Consider the following 22,991-nt stretch of genomic DNA (forward strand, 5'->3'; position numbering starts at 1 on the left):
AAATAACATTCAATGTGCAGAAATCTATGAAGCGACCAAGTGAATTCGCCAATTGCTCTCTTATTGATGCCGTGGATGTAATTGTAGAGACTGATGATGATAGGCTGACTATTGAGGACCCCCTTGCTGCATGTCTAATGAATTTGGATGAGGTAAATGGAGAGGATCTGGCGGAATGGGTGTTGGCGTTAGAGGGTAGAGGGTTCTGGGATAGAACCCTAGAGTTTGAGCCCTTGCACTTGGAAAATCGAGAAACTCCTCCAACCAAGCCATCCATCGAAGAACCACCAAAGCTGGAATTAAAGCCATTGCCCGCCCATCTCAGGTATAAATTTCTTGGACCTAACTCCACATTACCTGTTATTATCTCATCTAGTTTGTTAGATGTGCAGGCTCAACAACTATTGCAGGTACTTAAGGAGTGCAAGACTGCCATTGGATGGACCATGGCAGACATAAAGGGGATCAGCCCCGCCTACTGTATGCATAAGATTCTACTAGAAGAGGGATGCAAACCTTCCAGGTAACACCAAAGAAGGCTGAACCCTAATATGAAGGAAGTGGTGAAGAAAGAAGTAATCAAGTGGTTAGATGCGGGAATCATTTTACCAATCTCTGACAGCAGCTGGGTTAGCCCAGTTCAATGTGTTCCTAAAAAGGGTGGCATGACGGTAGTTAAGAATGATAAGAATGAATTGATCTCTATAAGAACCGTCACGGGCTGGAGAATTTGCATGGACTATCGAAAGTTAAATCTAGCCACCAGGAAAGACCACTTCCCACTTCCCTTCATTGATCAGATGTTAGACAGATTGGCCGGGAGGTCACATTTCTGTTTTCTGGATGGGCACTCCGGGTACAATCAGATCTCCATTGCACCGGAGGACAGAGAGAAGATCTCTTTCACTTGCCCGTATGGCATTTATGCCTTTCGGAGGATGCCCTTTGGCCTATGCAACGCAGCCGCCACATTCCAACGGTGCATGATGGCCATATTCACTGACATGGTAGAGGATATGATGGAGGTGTTCATGGATGACTTCTCAGTGGTGGGGAACTCATTTGATGAGTGCCTGATAAATCTAACTCGTGTGCTGAAGCGGTGTATCGAGACTAACCTAGTTCTGAATTGGGAGAAGTGCCGCTTTATGGTACAAGAGGGCATAGTCTTGGGACACCGGGTGTCAAGCAAAGGAATTGAGGTGGATCGTGCTAAGGTAGATGTGATAGCAAAGCTACCCCCTCCAACTTCGGTCAAAGCAATCAGAAGCTTCCTCGGGCATGCCGGTTTCTATCGGCAATTCATAAAAGACTTCTCAAAAGATCGCCAACCGTCTCTGTAAGTTGTTAGAAAAAGATCACTCTTTCTTGTTTTCTGATGATTGCAGGGTAGCATTTGAGGAGCTGAAAAATAGGCTAGTCACAGCACCTATCATAGTTGCCCCCGACTGGGAGCAACCGTTCGAACTCATGTGAGACGCTAGTGACTACGCAGTGGGGGCAGTGCTGGGACAGCGGAAAGACAAGCTGATGCATCCAATATACTATGCTAGTAGAACGCTGAGTGGAGCCTAGCTGAACTACACTGTAACTGAGAAGGAGATGTTGGCCGTGGTGTTTGCTTTCGACAAGTCCCGATCATATCTGATTTGTTCCAAGGTAATTGTATATACTGACCACGCAGCTCTCAGGTACCTAATTGAGAAAAAGGAGTCTAAGCCGCGCCTGATTCATTGGGTGCTGTTGTTGCAAGAATTCGACCTCGAAATTCGTGACCGTAAGGGAACATAAAATCAAGTCGCTGATCATCTATCACGACTTGAAGGAGCTGAAAAATCAATCAAGGTCGAAGAGATCCTGGAAACCTTTCCAGACGAGCAGCTGCTCGCTACTAATCTTGAGGAAGCGCCATGGTATGCGGACTTTGCTAATTACCTGGCCAGTGGTATAGTTCCCCATGACCTTTCATCTGCCCAAAGAAAATTTTTTTATCGTGATAGCCGCATGTATTATTGGGATGAGCCTTATCTGTTTAGAATATGTGTTGAAAATATGATCCAGAGGTATGTCCCCGAGATAGAACAATCTTCTGTTTTGCAGGCTTGTCACGCATCGGCATATGGAGGACATTTTGGAGGGGTCAGGACAGCTGCGAAAGTGCTTGAGGCCGGATTCTTTTGGCCAACAGTGTTTAGAGACGCGCACCTATGGGTGAAAGGCTGCAATGAATGTCAGCAGACTGGGAACATTTTCCGTCGCCACGAGATGCCCATGAACCCGATTCAAGAGGTGGAAGTGTTTGATGTCTGGGGGATTGACTTCATGGGTCCCTTCGTCAGCTCTTTTGGCAATAAATACATACTTGTTGCTGTGGATTACGTGTCCAAGTGGGTAGAAGCTACTGCGTTGCCCACTAATGATGCAACAGTGGTGGTGGGATTTTTGAAAAAGAACATATTCACCCGATTCGGAACACCAAAGAGCGATTATCAGCGACGGAGGCACTCAATTCTGTAATAGAGCCTTCGAAAAGTTGCTTGCAAAGTATGACGTACGCCACAAGGTGGCTACTCTGTATCACCCGCAAACTAGTGGGCAGGTTGAAGTGTCCAATAGAGAGATAAAGAGTGTGTTAACCAAGACTGTGAACGCCACAAGAACTGATTGGGCGAGAAAGCTAGATGATGCACTCTGGGCCTACAGGACCGCGTTTAAAACACCAATTGGTATGTCACCGTATAATTTGGTGTTTGGAAAGTCCTGTCACCTGCCAGTGGAACTTGAACATAAAGCGTGGTGGGCATTGAAGCAGTTGAACTTAGATATTGAAGCTGCAGGCACAACTAGAATCACTGAGTTGCATGAGCTTGACGAGTTCAGACATCTTGCTTTTGAGAGCACAAGATTGTACAAGGAAAGAATGAAGAGGTTACACGACCAGAACATTGTTGAGCGACATTTCAAACCCGGGGACATGGTATTGCACTATAACTCAAGATTGCGGTTGTTCCCTGGTAAGCTTAGGTCAAGATGGTCTGGACCGTTTCGAGTGGTTGAAGTATTCCCTTCAGGTGCTGTAGAGATCGCCGCTGAGAAAGACTCTCGTACATTTAGAGTCAATGTGCAGAGATTAAAACTATATGTGGGCATGAACGAACCAGAGGAAGGGTCTGAGATCCACCTGACTGAACCTCAGAGGTCAAGCGAGCCTTAAATGCGCTCACGTGCGTCGTGCCGCGATGTTAAATCAGGCGCTGCGTGGAAGGCAACCCACGAATGTGTTGTACGTATAGTATGTAATGTCATATAAAAAAATAAAAAAATAAAAAAAAAAGAGAGAGAGAGAGAGAGAGGTTGAGCGAATCTTGCGCTCGTGCTGTGTCGTGCCGTAACTTTAAATCAGGCGCTTCATGGGAGGCAACCCACGATAGTAGAATTTCTAACATGTTGTATATATGCAAGTTAGCGCGGAGGACTTTGCATCACGAGCCTGGGCATAACATGGGTAAGGTAGGCATTAAAAGAGGTAAAAATAGTGCCTAAGGGGCAAAACAATGATAAGAACCTCGAAATTGGCATCCAGGAACAGGTCCACCGCGGTCGCGGCGTAACCGCGGTGTGACCGCGGCCAAGACCCTCTCTGAAGTTGGTTCACCGCGGTCGCGGCGAACCGCGGTCAGAGACCCTCTCTGAAGTTGGTCCACCGCGGTCACGGCGTAACCGCAGTGTGACCGCGGTAGGTCACGACGGGCCCAGGTACGATATGCAAAATTTTTTTTTAATTTTAATTTAAATTTTTTTTAACCTAACCTAACCCCACCCTCCCCATAACCCACCGACACTCCTCTCTTCTTCTCTCCATCTCTCTCTCATCTTTTCTCTCAAATTCTCTCTTCTTCTCCATTCTTCTTCTTCTTCCTTCTTCTTCCCAAATCCATCTTATTCCTTCCCCCTTCTTATTCTTCTTCCTCCCAACAACCCACTCTCTCTTCTTTCTTCTTCTTCCCATAACCCTAAACCTCCATTACTCCTTCTCCTTACCCCCTTCTCCACCCAAACCCTAACCATCCCCACCCCCCCCCCCCAAAAAAAGCGCCCCACCCCTACCCATCCACAACCCCCCAAATTTTTTTTCCAAGACTCTGCGGTAATCCTCAAGTAAGTTGTTCTACTTTTCCTTGTGTTGTATGTATTTTGTATTATGTAGTGCTTATTCTATAGAATTATTGATTTTGGTTGCAATGGGATTTTAGACTCCAAGTTTGGTGTTGTAGATGGTGTTTGGGGTTGATTTGAGTAGATGTAGGAGTGTATTCCTAGTTGATAATTTTTGTGTGGGGTGGATGGTGGTAGTACTTAACTGGCATTAATTGGTGGAAGCTTGCGGGGTGGTCTTATATGGCGGAATTGTATCATTGATAAGTGGTGTGGGGACAATAGTGGATGTTGTCCACTTTGGGTAACTGTTTGGTGCCAACGGGTGGCGAAGTCTGAGTATCCATCCGACTGGCACATGTTTGGCTGCCCCTGATAGTTATGATGAATTGATTGCAGGTACTATGGCCCGAAAGAAGCGTAGGAACTCAGAAAGCACTTCTGACGTGTCGACTTATGATTCCACCCGGTTCACGTCCGAGGAGGCCCAAGACAGTTTTCATGCGAAATCCACAAAAAACTTTATCCCGGAGATTGGTATTGACAGGGCTGCCCTCCGTGTCGAAAAACCGGACATGTACGAGGAAATCCGCCGGAGGGGGATGGAGTACTTGTTCGATGAACCTGAAACGGCAAACCCAATGATAGTCCGGGAGTTCTACGCGAACTGCCCGGAACATATGTGCCGTTCTGTGGTGGTGCGCGGCAAGTAGTAGATGCCTCAGTACAGAAAATTTGCCAGGTCCTGCAGCTGCCTCCGTTCACTGGTGACAATGATTATTACCACAATTCTCCAGGGGTCGATTGGGGCACTCTGATTGAGTCCATATGCTCAGGGGGACGGCCAGTTTGGATATAGGAAAACATGACCCTGCATTCCAAGTCGTTCACACGGGAAGCTAAGTGCTGGTTAACCATGATTTGCAGCAGGTTACTGCCCACGGGCAACACAACAGATGTGAACAGCTTACGGGCTCTATTGGTTTGGTGCTTCGTGACCAGGAAGGACGTTGATGTTGCGAAAATCATTGGAGATGAAATGATCCTCCGGTCACCTCTGATGACTAAGGGGTTTTACTTCCCCTTACTTGTGAGGAGGTTATGACTGCTGGCTAATGTCCCCGCCAGTCCTACGGATGGAGCTTTGCCCACAAGAACATCATTCAGAGCTTCGAAGATCAAAGTGGGCAGAGATGCACCTACGCCCATTGAGCTGGACGATGATGATGACGACCCAGCACCCATGGAACCGCCCAGGAGGTCTTATGATGCAGCTGGAACCTCACGGCAACCCTGAACTGGGGTGGAGTTCTCTAGATCATACTCCAGCCGACCCTTGTATGCTTTTGTGGAGGAAGAGGTGGCAGACCTTCTCACCTCGGTAGATAGCCTGCATGTTCGTTTGGATGCCATGTCTAGAGGGCAAGCCAGGCCTGAGAGCCGGGTGATGGCTTGGTTCCGTGCTCTAGGGAGGGCCTGTAACGTGGATCCCAACACCGTCTCTGACTCCGACTGATGACCAGGGAAGTTCTCTTACCCTTCTACACTTTATTTGTTTTATGACATGAGGACATGCCATACTCTATGTGTGTGGGGTGGGAGACTTGGGTTAGTGTATGTATGGTTAGTGTATATATGTGTTGTTGTGTATGTAGCTTAGACGCCACCGATCAACGACGGACACTTGTCGACGGGTTTCTTGAGGGCTAAGGTCGGATAAAAAAAAAACTAGAAAAGGTAGGAGACTCTTCCTGATGACGGACCACCTAGACAGTATTCTTGAGGGAAGTAGTCTAATCAAAAAGCCAAAAAGATTTTATTTTATTTTATTTTCTTTTTAGGTAGTGTAGTAATTCCTCCTTGGTTTTTCTTTTGACCACGGTTCTTTTCCAAGGGTTTTTCTTGAACCGGGTTAGGTAGATTTTTCTTTAATAAATTTTAGGACCCTTAGGACTCTTTTGGGCTAAGATGGGTGAGGGCAAGAATGCATCCCGTGGTGTACATACCTGCAAATACTTAACACGAACTTGAGGGTGCGACGTCTAGGCTCACGTGTAGACTCTTAATCTTATGCCTTAATTTTGCACACCTTGTCTTACTTGAACGCTCACGTGAATGTGTTGACAAACTAATTCGGAATGAGTTACATGCCAAGTGTGTGTGAGGTAATACACGTATTCTGTGCTTGCATGCGATACCTAAAACTTGCCCCGTGTGTGTGCAAAGCGAAATAGTAGTTGTTTGGTCTTAGAGATGATTTAGGCATTTCTTTGTGTAGCCTATATAATCATGAATCCACCTGTACATATTACCATAGTTAACCCCTTTGAGCCTATAATCCTTTTTCTTTGGCAACCACATTACAAGCCTTACCCATTTGTTTGAATTAATCATTTATTTGAACCTTTTCACCTCTCATGAGCACTTGAATTGTTATGAACCTTGTAAAAATTAGAGTGTGGGGTGGTCGGTTTGGCTTTCGAGTGGAACTAGTTGAACAAGAAGAAAGGTGCACTGTTTTGAAAAAGGAAGAGCCACGTGAATTGAAAAAAAAATAATAAGCATAAAAAAAAATCCTAGATAAGTGGTGGCTCTTGATGCAAGTGTGCTTAAAGAAGAATGGGGTAGTTACATTGATGTGAAGGTAGAATTTTGGGGTGACATAAGGATGAGGTTTAATCGAGAAAATGTATGTATTAAAGTGCTTAGGGAGGTGTAGTCGCTCTTATATCTAAATGCATCCTACCCGTCCCGTAGCCTACATTACAACCAAATGAAGCCCTATTGATCTTAGACTGAACAATTCGATTAGTAGAGTATTACACTAAGGACAAGCTTATGGTGTAACTGTGTGGCATATGAATGTTCTTTGCTGAGAGTGAGTGAATTCGTTTATTCTACAGTTCCTTGTTGTTTGATTTCATGTGTGTGGAACTTCTCTCAAAAATGTGATGTGAGGGCATTTAACTCAAGAAGAAAAAGCAAGTCTTCACTTCTGTTAGAGTACATAAAGTAAGCATGAGTGTGGCATGGCATTAGAGTCTTCATCTGAGGTGTGGCTGTTGCACTGCTTAGGTTGTTCTTTCGTAATAGCAGGTGTGACATAAAAAGGGTAATGCATCTAACGAATAGGCCTAGAAGTGTGGTTCAACTTGCTCGAGGACGAGCAAAGATTTAAGTGTGGGGTATTAATAATAGGTGAATTAGACTATAATTGGACCCTAAAGAACCACATTTTTGTATAGCTTTGTGGTAAAAAGTGATAACCAAATGCTCTGATTAGTGTTTTTCATGCTTTGCAGGCTATATCCAATGAAAGAAGTCGATGGAGCACGTTTGGGATCAATTACGGAGAAAAGGAGGCCAATCAAACAATGCCCACAAAATGCACCAAGCGAAGAGACAAAACCAGAGCTGAACTTGGCCTGCCGCGGTCAGACCGTAACCGCGGTAGGACCGCGGTAGAACATCATTAAAGATTCAGAGGACCACTTTGGCCGCAGTCCTGGCGTAACTGCGGTGGGACCGCAGCAGAACGTGGAAAAGCCAGGGACTAAAGTGTCAAGTCGGGAAAACTTGGTGTAAAACCCTTATAAAAACTAGGAATTTGGCCACATTAGGGCAGATTTGTTTTGGAGACTACTTTGGCAAGAAACACAAGTGTGAGAGATCACCCAAAAATATCATAGTTCTTTATTTCTTCTTTTTCTTGCACTTTTTCATGATGAATATTTTCGTAGTTTATCTTTATGTTTTTATGAGTAGCTAAATACTTTAGTCTAAGGTTTTGATGGAACCTATTGAAGGATGAACTTCTTGATTATGTTCATATAGTTTGCCGGTTAATCTCTATTTGTTCAACTACGTGTTTATTGTAGTTAATTGATAGGATCCTCAATTAGCTGTGCCTATTTAGTGTGCATAACTCGGAAGAGAGTGCATATTCAGGTAATTGTTGAACAACACCACTCCCAAAGTATAAGAGGGATCTATAACTGCGGGTTTAAAGGCGGGATTAGGGATAACGAAGCCTTGGGTGTAATCTAAAGTGAGCTGTAATAAACAAAGTCAGCTAGCGTATCTCGAGAGAGTGCGTCTAGTAAATTATCGCGATTAATCGGAGAGATTACGGTAAAAAGAGTGCTCATGATTGATAGAGATGGTTTGGTGAATCTATATGAAACATAACCGGAAGGGATTCCATCAATAGGGGAAATCACTACCTTAGAACCTTCTCATTATTGTTTACAACCCAAGCATATAGAGTTTACAGCTGTTTATTTACTTTCAATCTTAGTTAGTAGAAATACCATCAACTATTGTTTACAACGTTTGGGGAAGTTGATTATAAAGAATTTAGTGATTCCAACAAAGGTAATTGATAGGTTAATTCTCTGTGGGATTCGACTCCGGACTTGTAAACCGGATTATATTTGCAACGACCGCATTGTCCTTTTTTATAAGGCATAGTTGGGCGTGATCAGCCTACACTATTGCAAAAGCTATACGTCCTCTGTTCGCTGTCTGTCGTCCTTCGCATGGCGTCCAGCTATTAAGATCTCATCTTCTGTCGTATTTGTCGATGGCTGTGGTCGTCCAAATTTGGACCCATACAACACCTACCTTATGAAGGTAGAGAGACGATTTCCTATACTTATACATATCTTTGTACTATGTAATTATTGTGAATTCATATCTTAAGTTGTTCATTAATAGTTCTAATAATAGTTTCCTAATTTTTGGGGAGATATTTGATATTAAACTGAAGTTAGAGGAACGAACAGATACGTATATGCATATAGATGACGTTAAACAGGTAGGACACTTTGATATATTATAATAATAATGTGAATATTTTTATCCAAATACTCCCCTGTGATTAAAAATTGGCAAGTATAAATAGTTTTGGTCATTCAAACATAAAAGTTTTGCTTCCCTTAAATTTCTTTTCTTCCTCGTAGTCGTCACAAAAGAAGTCAATTTCCTACAGCAGCATAATTGCATTTGTTTTTGTTGTTACATTTCATTTTTAAGGAGATTTCTTTTTCTAAGGAAAGAGAAGTCAACAAGGCTGCAAATTATATACAAAGGTGTTATAGTTTGAAGTTGGATATTAAGTCACAAGTATACGTTTAGAAAAAATCAGAGAAAGAGGTATGAGCTAATTCCATAGATGGTCGCTTATTTTTCACTTGTTTGCATTAAATTATTAAATTAAACTTTTTAATAAAAAAATCACTTAAACATTATTTATATCACGAAAGTCAGAAACTTTCTCATTCAACTTTGTCTATACATAGAACGAAAGGTGAGAACGTAAGGTTGAATCGAAAATTTATTTGATTAAAAAGAAAAAACTCCAAATGGAACGAAGGGCAAGAAGGTAAGTTCAAGTTAAGAAAGGAAAAGGTTGAATTCGACTTTTGCAATGAATGCGTATTGGGTGAACGCAAAGGCTGAGACAGAGAAGCAAGAGGTGGATAAATGTGCGGATGAGATGATTGGATTTTAGGGGAGTGGGCAATGGGGCCATTAGCTAGGTATAGGGAAAAGGGGAAGAAGAATCATAAATGAGAAAAGGTGGTCTATAATTTAGAGGGGTTTTGGATAGATATTTAAATTGGTCAAATCTAACTTTTAAACCTTTTTTTATAGATTTTTTTAAGTATTTGATAAAGTCAAAAAGTGTTTAAAATATGTTAAAATTTACTTAAAACAAACCAAAATAATTAGATGGACAATCCCGACTTATTAATTTTTGGTTTAAAAACTATTTTTGCTGAATGTGAAAATTAATCCAAACGGGCTCTTAGTTGAGATACAATTTTTGAATAATAAACCAAAAGAAAAACTGAAAAGAAAAAAATGTTGAGAGGGGAAAGAGAAAATAGCAGTGAGTGGCTTATAAAAGTAGCCTTTTCGGTACGCCATGCCAAATATTCTTCCTCTCTTTTAACCTCCTCTTCATGTCCTTTCTCTTTTTGTGAATATTCTATGTATGTTGCCCTCTTTGACAACGTATAAACTTTTTTTTTTTTTTTGGGTTTCCCACCTGGTGTCCGGTACCCGCATTGGAGCCCGACTATATTAGGATTCGCGCCGCGTAAGGCTCCATTCGGGGGAAAACGCTACCTACTAAGGATTTTTCCATACTCAGGGCTCGAACTCGAGACCTCTGGTTAATGGAGGAGCAGTCTCATCCACTGCACCACATCCTTTAGTGGTACAACATATCGACGTGTTATGTTCTTTTCTTTTCTTTGGCTCTCCACTTCAAATTTCTCCCCTTATTTATGGACTCAAATGTTTTCCTCTTTATTTGGGATTTAGGAAATCTGTATTGATTGTCCAGTTTCAGAATTCACCCTCGGCTTTTGCTTTCACGTCTCTCTCAAATTTCACTCACGAATTTTATAATATCAGAGTAGCTTTCCTTCGACTTTAGCATAATAAATATATATGTCCTTCATTTGGATATATGGAAAAGACGAATATGTAAATATCTTCAAAACTAAAAATGAACAATGTTTTAATTATTTTCAAATGCAGATCAATCAATAAGAAATTTATTAATCTATATGCGATGAATTAGGTCATTGTATGGACAATATTATTTAAACAATACAATTGGTGATCTTCATAAGTTGATACAACTATGAGAGATTATTTTATTGGAGCAACTGCTATCACCAGCACTATTGCCGACAAGATTTAATAAACAACTAAGGATGCGACAAATTTTCCCTTTTCTTAGCTAGATTTGGTTAGTCAACGTCATCATTAATATATTATTATTGTTACTATACGTAGATTTTGACATTTATTAGAACTAGTATTAGTATCCGCGCGGATGCGCGGACACTAATTATGTCAAATATTTAAGTTATTTGGATTGTATGTAAATAATCTTAAAATTTACACTTTCTCAGTAAATATAAATAATCATTGGATATTAACTACATGAAAAAAAAAGAAATTAAAGTTCTTCTATTTTTTTTTGATACCATTCTTGCCGGTGTCATTGGATCCTAAAAATAATCAGGAAGCAAAATAATAACTCATATTTATGGCAAAACAATCAAATGTTGAGACAATGAATGGCTTTGGATAAGACTTAACTCTTTTACTACTACTTGTACTCTTATTTGGTGTGTTGATATCTCTTAAAACATATTTTATTTTTAAAATTTCAGTTTCTAAAACAGTATTTTTCAATAATAATTATTTTTATAATAATGTAATTGAAAAAATTATTCATAATTCAAAACTCAATTTAGTTGGCTATCTAAACATATAAAAAATTCTTTAGCTAGTGAATTTTTTTTATTCCATTCGGATATTTGACATTACCCATGTTAAATATCTGCATTATTTGAATTATATGTAAATAAACTTAACATTTAAACCTTTTAAATAATTATAGATAATCGTCAGATATTAATTAAGAAACACTACATGAAAAAAGACTAACATTTTCTCAATTCTCGTAGAGATAATTTTATTTTACACTATTCTCATAGGTGTCATTGGAACCTAAAAATAGCCACAAAGTGAAATAATAACTCATATTTATGGCAAAGCACAAAGGTTGACACGATATAAACGATTCTTTGATTACGACGTGACTCTTATACTACGACTTGAACTCTTATTTGGTATGATTTTATCTTTCAAAAAATATTTCTATTTTGATATTTTTATTTCAAAAACTTTATATATATTATAATAATGATTATCTTTATAATGATGCAAGTGAAGATATTATCCTTAATTTAAAATTTACTTTAATCGGCTATCTAAAAATTTAAATGATTCTTTGGCCGGATTTATTTCAGTATGACTCCACTTTAAGTTTATCGATATCTCTAGCCCCAGAATTTGAATTTTTAATACCCTATATATACAAAAATTTTGTTCTTTGAATCATTAAATGTTAAATTAGTTGATTATTATTATAAAACATTGCATATATTGTCTTAAAATTGTCAAGTAGTTTATTTTTCGACACCATACTTGGCTTAACCTCAATGCAAACTACTCAAATTGCATTCCAATTCAAATTCGAATATCATATCAGTTTGTTAGTAATAGTGATTTTTTAAAAACGACACATAATGTAAATTAAAAAAATATTCTAAGATATCCATCTTATAATGAATGTATTTGAGTTGAAAAAAAATATTTGAAATCGATGAGATTAACTTTCAAATTTTTTATACTCAACAAAGATGAAACATAAGAAGAAATTTGTTGTCATCTTTTATTTCTCGTTTTTAGATCTTTCTAACATTTTTTTCAATATTTATTTTCTTTTATCTTATTTTTTATGTCATTATTTCTTTTGTTACAAAAAATTAATTTATTTCACTATAAAAGGATGAGTTTTAATAAAAATTGTCTACATATGAACTTTAATTATATTTTTAGTCTTTGGTTGAAATTATTTCATATTTTTCTTTTGGCTTTATCTAATCAGCCTAAATAGGTGCTCACCCGACCACTTAAATTAAAAAATTGAATGATGTGTAATTTATATATAATCCATATATAATATGTGTATAATCGTGTGTTGTCGGTATATCATCTATTTATATTAGCTATAAAAAGTAAACAATAAATATGGCCGGATATTATGTAAATATTCCATAAGATTTCGGTTTTTTGAGTTTATCCATGATATAACTTCTATTATAATAATTTTAAAACTCTCTACTAATGTTCAAAAATATCTTATCTTTTTATTATCTTTGAATTAAAAAAAGTAAAGAGTTTTTTCGAAATAATTTGTTTACATTTTAAAAAAAATATTTCACGTCATACCAATTTTTTCTTTATATATACTCTTTGTTACACTTAAAAGTCGCTATAGAAACTATCAATTAGAAACCAATTTATCTCTTGTTGAGTTTGAAAAAAAAAACCTTTCACATAATCTAATGATTCAAAACTAATATTCTTCAACGAAAAAAATATTATACCCTTGCAATATTGGCTTGACTACAGCTAAATGAAGGGGTTTCAGCTTATACCCTTCAATTCCTTGAATGTGCTAAATTGAAATTAATGATAGCAATTGTATAGCCAAAGTTTTGTTATTTGTTTGATGTCCATTTATGCAAATTGACTCTTCAAACAAATATTCTTCAAGAAGAAAAAAGAAACAACTTTTTTTTTAATATTGACTGATTTTGTGATGTTTCTTTCTCCAGCATGTATGTTTACTTTATTATATATGTAAGTAAACTTTTATTTGGTTTTGTAAACTCTTTTTTGTTATTTAGATAAACATAGACGTGTACCCTATATATTACATTTATTTTAAAAGAATTTCGTTTTATTCAAATCTAGCTACAGTGTTTCAAAGAACTATACTTATAGGATTTTAAATGTGAAAGAGTTTTATAGTTATATGGAGTAGTTTTTTTTTTTTTTTTTTTGCTAGAGGCAAAGTAGTATTTAAATAATTATAAAAAATAACAAAAGTTCCTAACATGATTGCATATGATCATTAACCGAATTAAGTATGATAACATGATAAAAAAAGATAAATTTTATTTTTAATTTAAATTCGAATTTTAGAACTTTATCTATAAATTCAAAATTATCTTTTAATTCAAATTCCGTATATATATATATATATATATTATATTTGTATTTAACTAAAATAGTCAAATATAGAATAAAGTTACCATATACTATTGACATTTATTAGCTTGCCACTTGGCTTAACCATAATGTCAATTATATATGGTAACTTTCTTGCTTTAATATATATATAGATTATAGTTCATTTTTTATCAAGCACATTATTGAAATAGTTTCATAAAAGGCCAAATGCATAGACAACCCCTTAAACTTGTCCTTATTTTCCATCTGAACACTTTATCTAAGCACATGACCTATTGGGCACTTGAAGTTAATTGAAAGTGCACCAATTAGACACAAGATATAAGAACATAAAATGGGTGTATCTCACTCGCAGTGATGTGGCACATAAGCCAATGAGAAGCAAAAACATGGCCATGTTAATTACAAATAATCAATTGGAAAAAACTGAAGATAAAAACCAAACTATTTTAAAATCTCAACCCCAATTTTGTTTCTTCCCCAAATAGAGTTTGAAGCTTCCTATCGGACTCTTCTCCGCTTCTTTTATTAACGTCACAATCTGAATATTTCTCCACAACTGAACCTCCAAATTTTGGAGACCCTACTCCATTTCTCTTCCATGAGCCAGCTTCTCCTCTATCTGAAAATCATCGTTTTCCACCCCCACATTTTTGATTTTCAGTATTTCAGTGCATCTCTTAAAAAATTAAACATGGATCAAGAAATCATGGACTTTCTAAAATCTTAAAAATGGAACTGATCCAAAATTTCAAGTTAAAATAAATGTTAACAGGGGAGTATTGGAATAAACCCCCACAGAAATAATATTTACGGTAATAAGATCGGAACAATAATGTAATACCGAGATACGGTGATCAACAAGAATAAAAAAGAACAACAAGGACACAAAGATTTTTAACGTGGAAAATCCTTCTGAATAAGGGAAAAAATTACGAGCCCGAGAGGAGCAAAGTAATCCACTATAATGAGGAATTTTACACCCAGTAGTCCGAGTAAAATACTTCAGGGACCACTATACACTCAAAAGAAATAGCCCTCTTTTAAGATTCCCACCTCACTACAATATCGCTCACACTCTCTATTTTTCCTACACAATCTATTTCTCACAATGCCTGAGAAATACTCTCTGCAACTACTGTGTTACTTTTCTTTCTCTGTGTGTTAAATGAAGAAGCCGAGAGCCTCCTTTTATAGGGTGAAGTTGCCGCCCAATTGACCAATCAGGAGCATTGGTTCATTTGCAATTTGAATTGCAACTTGCCAATTTGCATTCTTGCAAATTTTTTTTTTGGAGATTTGGAATCTAACTTCATCTTTTTTTTTTTCTTTTCTTTATTATTATGGGGATGGACCCCACAATCTCCCCCTCCAGACCCATTCTTCTGAAGGAGGAAACACCGGACTTCTAACTTGAGTGCATGCCGACAAGTTCTTTGCACAACTCGAACTTGTCTCTTGGTACCACCTTGGTCAACATATCTGCAGGATTCTCACTTGTGGAGATCTTCAGGACTTGTAGAGATTCACTCTCTACCTTTTCTCGGATCCATTGATAACTTACATCGATATGTTTGGTCCTTGCATGGTACATGTAGTTCTTGCTCAAGTCTATTGCACTTTGACTGTCACAATAGACAATATACTCCTTTTGCTGCAAGCCAAGCTCTTGAAGGAACCGTTTCAGCCATATCATCTCCTTGCCAGCTTCTGTAGCGCCAATGTACTCCGCTTCAGTTGTAGAGAGTGCGACACATCATTGTCACCTGCCATATCTGCATCTGTATAGCCTTTCAAGACTGGATCAGATTCTCCAAAGCACAAACAATCTCCTGCGGTACCTCTCAGGTACCTGAGTATCCATATGACAGCTTCCCAGTGTTCTTTTCCAGGATTTTCAAGAAACCTGCCGACAACACTAACTGCGTGAGCAATATCAGGTCTAGTGCATACCATAGCATACATCAAACTTCCGACGGCAGGAGAATAAGGAACTTTGGTCATGCTTTCCTTTTCCTCCATTGTTGTAGGACACATCTTCTTGCTCAACTTCAGATGACTAGCAAGAGGTGTGTTGACTGGCTTAGCATTCTTCATGTTGAAGTGGTCCAGTACACGTTCAATGTACTTCTCCTGAGACAGCCACAACGTTTTGCTTGTTCGCTCTCGAACAATCTTCATTCCCAAAATTTGTTGTGCTGGGCCCAAGTCCTTCATGTAAAAGGACTTAGATAAGTCTCCCTTCAACTTGGAAATCAGCTCCTTGTCTTGTCCTACAATCAACATGTCATTCACATACAATAACAATATAATAAAGTTGCTATCAGAAAATCTTTTGTAGTATACACATGGATCAGAATATGTCTTTATGTAAGTTTGACTTTTCATGAATGAGTCAAACTTCTTGTACCACTGCCTTGGTGCCTCCTTCAACCCATAAAGACTCTTATTCAGTTTGCACACCATGTATTTCCTTTCAGCTACTTCAAATCCTTCTGGCTGCTCCATATAGATCTCCTCTTCCAAATATCTATGAAGAAATGCAGTTTTCACATCCAACTGCTCCACTTCAAGATCTAGGCTAGCTGCTAAGCTCAAGATTGTACGAATAGAAGTCATTTTGATAACAGGTGAGAAAATTTCATCAAAATCAATACCTTTCTTCTGTTCGAGGCCTTTAACAACCAATCGAGCTTTGTATCTAACCAGCTTGCCGTTTCCATCTTTCTTGATTTTAAAGACCCACTTACATTTGAGTGGTCTTTTACCCTTTGGAAGTTCAACCAACTTGTAGGTGCCATTTTTCTGTAGAGATTCCATCTCTTCTTGCATAGCTTTCATCCACTGGTTCTTTTCTGGATGGGACAGCACCTCCTTAGGACTTTCTGGCTCCCCCTCATCACTGATGAGGACATACTCCGTGGAAGGGTACTTGCATGACCCTACCCTTGGCCTCTCTGATCTCCTCAGAAGTTGAGGTTGTTCTTCTTCTTGAGTGGGATACTCCACTTGCTCGACATCATCATCAAGTTGCTCCCCCTGCTCAATAACCTCACCAGGTTGCTCTCCCTGCCCGACAACCTCGTCCGTCGTACTTTCTGCACTTGTGGGATAGTTAGAAGAATAAGGAATGGTAACAAGGTTAGGGATTATACCATTCTTTGTCTTCTCAGATTGATCATCTATAGCTCCAACTTCACTTTCTCGGAAGATTACATCTCTGCTTCTAATGACCTTCTTCTTTACAGGATCCCACAATTTGTACCCGAACTCTTCATCTCCGTATCCGATGAATATGCAGGGAATGGATTTATCATCCAACTTTGTTCTCGCTCCTTTGGTACATGTGCAAAAGCTCTGCAACCGAACACCTTCAGATGTGAGTAGGATATCTCCTTGTTGGTTGATCACGCCCAACTCTAGTCCTAAAAAGGATAAGCGGTCGCTGCAAATATAATCCGGTTTACAAGTCCGGAGTCGAATCCCACAGAGAACTAAGGCTTAGCTACAGTTGTTCACTATCACCAAGAATACAAGCTTGAACAATTCCTAACTTATATATATATATATATTAAGATTCTTGTGTTTAACTAACTAACTAACAAATTAAAATAATAAATTAGCACTAAAGATACTACAGGTTGGAGAAAATATTAAGGAGGCCTAGAGTTATGATTTCCCCAATTGTCGGAATCCTTCCCGCTATGTCTTCTATAATTTCGCATAAGTATTCTCTACCGATCATGAGCGATCCGACTGTCGTAACTCTCTCCCGAGTAATTACCACAGTTTACTAGACGCACTCTCCCAAGTTACGCTAGCTGGCTTTGTTTATTACAGCTCACTTTAGATTGCACCCGAGGCTTCGTTATCCCTAATCCCGCCTTTAAACCCGCAGTTATAGATCCCTCTTATACTTTGGGAGTGATGTTGTTCAACAACTACCTAAATATGCACTCTCTCCCGAGTAATACATACTAAATAGGCACAGCTAATGTAGAGCTCTTCAACCAACCACAATATAAACGTAGTTGAACAAATAGAGAAAAGCTACGTTTCAATTATATAAAAACATAACAAGAATTTATCCTACAAAAGGTTTTATCAAAACTCTAGATAACAAATTAGTTATTCATAATAGTATGTAAAACTACAATACTAAAAGTCATAACCAACAATGAAAAATAGGAAGAGGAAGGAAAAACTCGCAGAAGAATTCCCCACCTTGCTCCTATTGTGTCTCTGCCTCCTTAGGTACAATCTGGGTCAAAACTATGTCCAACCTTCTCAAAATAGCGTTTTTACATGTATTTATACCAAGTAGGGTTGGGCCTAGACGAAAAAACTATTCCTGCGCGAACTAGGACTTAGCTCTGTAAAAATTGAACAGCCGCGCCGCAGGCTGCGCCGCACCATGCGGCGCGGTAGTGCATTTTATCTGCAGCTTCATATTTTCGCATCAGGAAGCATTTTACATTGCTGCGCCGCGCCTTGCGGCGCCCCATGCGGCGCGGCAGTGTAAATTTCTCAGAGTGAACTTATTTCGTCCTCTTTTAACATCTGGACTTGGTACACGACCTCCGAACACGATCCCGGCTTAATGTATTGGGCTTTTACTCAGACTTCAAAGCTCCAAATTGATCAATTTAGCTCCAAATTAACTTTTGAGCTCCGGATCGCTTCCTGCAAGGCATAAAACACGTACTAAGTGTAATTCACTATCATTTGAGCTCAAACACACGTAAAAACGCAATCATTGGAATGTAATACCACGGCTAAAACACGGGTTTCTAGCCTAACATAATTGGTCCAAACTCTCTCTGGGATGTCAAACTCCAATGGAACTGATGGAATCCTATTGATCAGGTAACAGGCTGTCTGAACTGCTTCACCCCAGAATGACTTAGGCAGTTTAGCCATTCTGAGCATGCTTCTCACCTTCTCAACAATGGTGCGGTTCATCCTCTTGGCTACGCCATTGTGCTGTGGGGTTCCAGGAACTGTCTTTTCATGTCTGATCCCATGACTTGAACAGTACTCTTCAAATTCCCTTGAAGTGTACTCACCTCCATTGTCACTTCGGAGACGCTTTAGCTTTCTACCCGTCTCTCTTTCCACCAGAGCATGAAACTTCTGGAAAACTTAAAACACCTGATCTTTAGTTTTCAAGATATAAACCCACAATTTACATAAAGCATCATCAATAAAAGTAACAAAATATTTGTTACCTCCCATTGATTCAATTTCCATTGGACCACAAACATCAGAATATACTAAATCAAGCATATTCAATTTTCTTTCAGACGATGTCTGAAATGAGACTCTATCTTACTTACCAAATAAACAGTAGTCACAAGGTTTTACTGTTGTACCTTTGGCAAACGAGATGAGTGATTTCCTGGCAAGAATCTGCAATCTCTTCTCGCTCATATGACCCATTCTTTTGTGTCACAAATCTGCAGAAATCTCATCTTGTGTCGCATTCAATTCACCTTGGCATATTTCTGCATTTGTCCTGTACAACGTGCCACGAGCAACTCCCTTTGCAATCACCAATGATCCCTTGGTGAGTCTCTACTTTTGATTTGCAAAATAGTTCTCGTATCCATCTCGGTCTAAAGCAATTCCCGAGATCAAGTTCATGCGCAAATCAGGTACATGTCGCACGTCCTTTAGAACCAATGTGCATCCGACATTTTTCTTGATACAAATGTCACCAATCCCCGCAATCTTTGAGTAACTTGTGTTGCCCATTCTCACAGTTCCAAAATCACCTGCTACATATCTGCAAAAAAGATCTCTTACCGGTGTAGCATGGTAAGATGCCGCTGTGTCAACCACCCATTCCGACTCTGGACCTGATAGGTGCATGCATTCCTCTTCCTCATTTATAAAGAGGACAACATTATCATTGTTTTGCGCCATGGCGGTTGTATTGTCGTCATTCTTCTGGCCACTGGTTTCACCTTTGCCCTTCCTTGGATTTGGGCAATCTCTTTTGAAGTGACCTGGTTGATCACAATTGTTGCAATTTCTGGCTCTTGATTTGGATCGGTTCTTTGACTTTTCACGAGCTCCGGATCTACCATAGTTGCTCGAACTCCTTTGATAACTCCTGCCTCTACCTTCTGTGACGAGAGCCTGTCCTTGATTTTCATGGTTCTTTCTCATCTTCTCATTGAGTAGAAGAGCCGATGTGACATCTTTTAACTCAATGGTGGTCTTACCGTGCAGGATTGTTGTTGCCAAATTATCATACGAAGATGGCAACGAGTTCAATAGCAAGACGACTTTATCTTCTTCCTCGATTTTCACTCCGAGGTTGGCGAGTTGTGTGATTAGTCCGTTAAACACATTTAAATGTGACAAAAAATTCGTACCTTCACCCATATGTAGGGCGTATAACTGCTTCTTCAGGTACAATTTATTTGTCAGTGTTTTGGACATGTATAGGCTTCCAACCTTGTCCAAATGCCACGTGCGGTGTCTTCATCAATGATGTTATTTACCACATAATCTGATAAGTGCAACCTGATTGCACTAGCAGCTCTTTCATCCAAGTAAGTCCAATCCCCAGCTTTCATGGTATCAGGCTTTTTCGCATTAGCATCTAGTACCTTGTATAATCCTTGTTGGATAAGCAGATCTCTCATCCTTCTTTTCCATGTTGAGAAACCGCTATCTCCGTTAAACTTTGATTTTGAGTTTGTTTTACAATTCGCGAAACACAGAAATCCGGGTAAGAAATTCTGTTAACCCGGAAGAAGGTGTTAGGCATTCCCGGATTTCGTGGTTCTAGCACGATCGCTCAACCGTTATTATTGGCCTAACTAACTGGTTTTACCTCGTACTTTACTCCAGACATTTTTGTTTCACCGAGTATAGTACTAGCGACATTGAAGAATATTTCTATGAATGAGCAAAACCTGTGCTCTGATACCAGTTTTTGGAAATAAACCCCCCGCAGAAATAATATTCACGGTAATAACAGCGGAATAATAATGTAGTACAGAGATACGGTGATCAACAAGAATAAAAAAGAACAACAAGGACACAAAAATTTTTAAGGGTGAAAACCCTTCTGAATAAGGGAAAAAATCACGAGCCCGAGAGGAGCAAAGTAATCCACTATAATGAGGAATTTTACACCCAGTAGTCCGAGTAAAATACTTCAGGGACCACTATACACTCAAAAGAAATAGCCCTCTTTTAAGATTCCCACCTCACTACAATATCGCTCGCACTCTCTATTTTTCCTACACAATCAATTTCTCACAATGCTTGAGAAATACTCTCTGCAACTACTGTGTTACTTTTCTTTCTCTGTGTGTTAAATGAAGAAGCCGAGAGCCTCCTTTTATAGGGTGAAGTTGCCGCCCACTTGACCAATCAGGAGCATTGGTTCATTTGCAATTTGAATTGCAACTTGCCAATTTTCATTCTTGCAAATTGTTTGGCAAAACCGATTCGGAGATTTGGAATCTAACTTCATCTTCTTTTTTTTTCTTTTTCTTTATTATTATGGGGATGGACCCCACAGGGAGCACCCTACGACGACGACCATAACAACGATGGTGGTAGTTGTCCTAGCTACCGTGGTGGTGGTGGTAATCGTTACGGGTCTATTCGGAGGAATGTGGATGGGTATTTTCGAAGTGATGGTGGAAGTGAAAGCCACATGTGAGTTGTGAGCTTGATGTTTATCACTATTCGTTTCAGGCTTATGTGATGCTGAAGTAGTCATCATTTTTTCTCCGGTAAAACAAAGCTCATACCTGGAATTAATTAACCTGCAAGTTAGTAAAGGGAAATGTAAATTATGAACAAAATATAAAAGGTGGACAGAATTGCAGATTTGCAGTGGGTATGGTGATGGACGCTGGAGGCAGTGGCTATGGTGGGCATGATGGGCTTGATGCTGCGGCAAGGAGAAAGAAAGATAATAATTTTAATAAAATATTGCTTAAACCTTTTGGTTTGTTCTCATCATGCTGACGTGTGTCCATGTCAGTAGCTTATGTAGTTATTCACGCCCTTAAAAGAGGTGAGAAACAGGTTTAATTGGTACACTTTCAATTAACTTCAAGTGCCCAATAGGTCATGTGCCTAGATAAAGTGTCTAGGTAGAAAATAAAGACAAGTTTAAAGGGTTGTCCATGCATTTGGCCTTCATAAAACATTTTAGAATCAGCAAAAATTTGTCTTTGAGTCGTAAAAAATTATTCAGAAATTTTAAGGAACCAAAGGATGCTAAAACTTTCTGAAGCAATTTTGGTATGATTCTATACATGCTTGACTAGTTACCAAGTAACAACAAAATCATATTTGTATCATAATTACGTAAGAAGTAAGCTTGGTTACTCAAAATGTAACGTCAAGAAGGATTAGGCACTATATTTAAAATACCATACCAGCTAAATAAAGAGAAATATCTAAATTTTAAAGTGAATTGTGTCCCTTTTTAATATTAGTCGACTGTACTGATCAATAGCTAGTCGATTATCTAGGTAAGTAGATAAACAGAAATAAATAAAGTGCAGAAGTAAAATTGACATGCGATATTTTTATAGTGATTCAAAATCAATATGAATTTTAGTCCAGTCCCGTAAAATTATAAGAGGATTATCTCTATAAGTTCTTAGTGATGAAATGAGTACAACTTCGTTGGCGAATTTCCTATGCACACACCAACATTTTTTTTTCAATTAGTTTCTTTTTATGTAGTGTCTCATCGATATATTTCTTTCTCCAACTTGAACTATAATGCTTGTTAATCAGGTTGAAGTTGGCTAGACAACGTATGTGTTGCTTATTCTTCCTTGGTCGATATTGTCACGACCCAAAATCTCGCCTTAGGCGTCGTGATGGCACCTAGTCTTTAAGACTAGGTAAGCCGATTACTAACAACAGTTAAACCGGTTAAGCATGATATTTTTATAGAGAGTTTAATATAAATACCGAAGTAAAGGTGATACAAGCCTGTGCGGCAATAATCACAACAATCCTCTCAAGACTAGGTAGTACAAAGTCACGAACTCTAGCTGAATACATAGAAATATCTCAAAACAAAATACAATACTGTTCAGATAGTGAACTAACAGTACAATTCAAAGGAAAAAGGATTCTAAGGGACTGCGGCGATCAAGCAGCTCTACCTTGAATCCTCGCGATCAAAGAAGCTAACTCTGCCTGAGTCCGTTATATCCAAT

This window comes from Nicotiana attenuata, unplaced genomic scaffold (genome assembly GCF_001879085.1).
Source record: "Nicotiana attenuata strain UT unplaced genomic scaffold, NIATTr2, whole genome shotgun sequence".
In the NCBI taxonomy this organism is placed as follows: Eukaryota; Viridiplantae; Streptophyta; class Magnoliopsida; order Solanales; family Solanaceae; genus Nicotiana; species Nicotiana attenuata.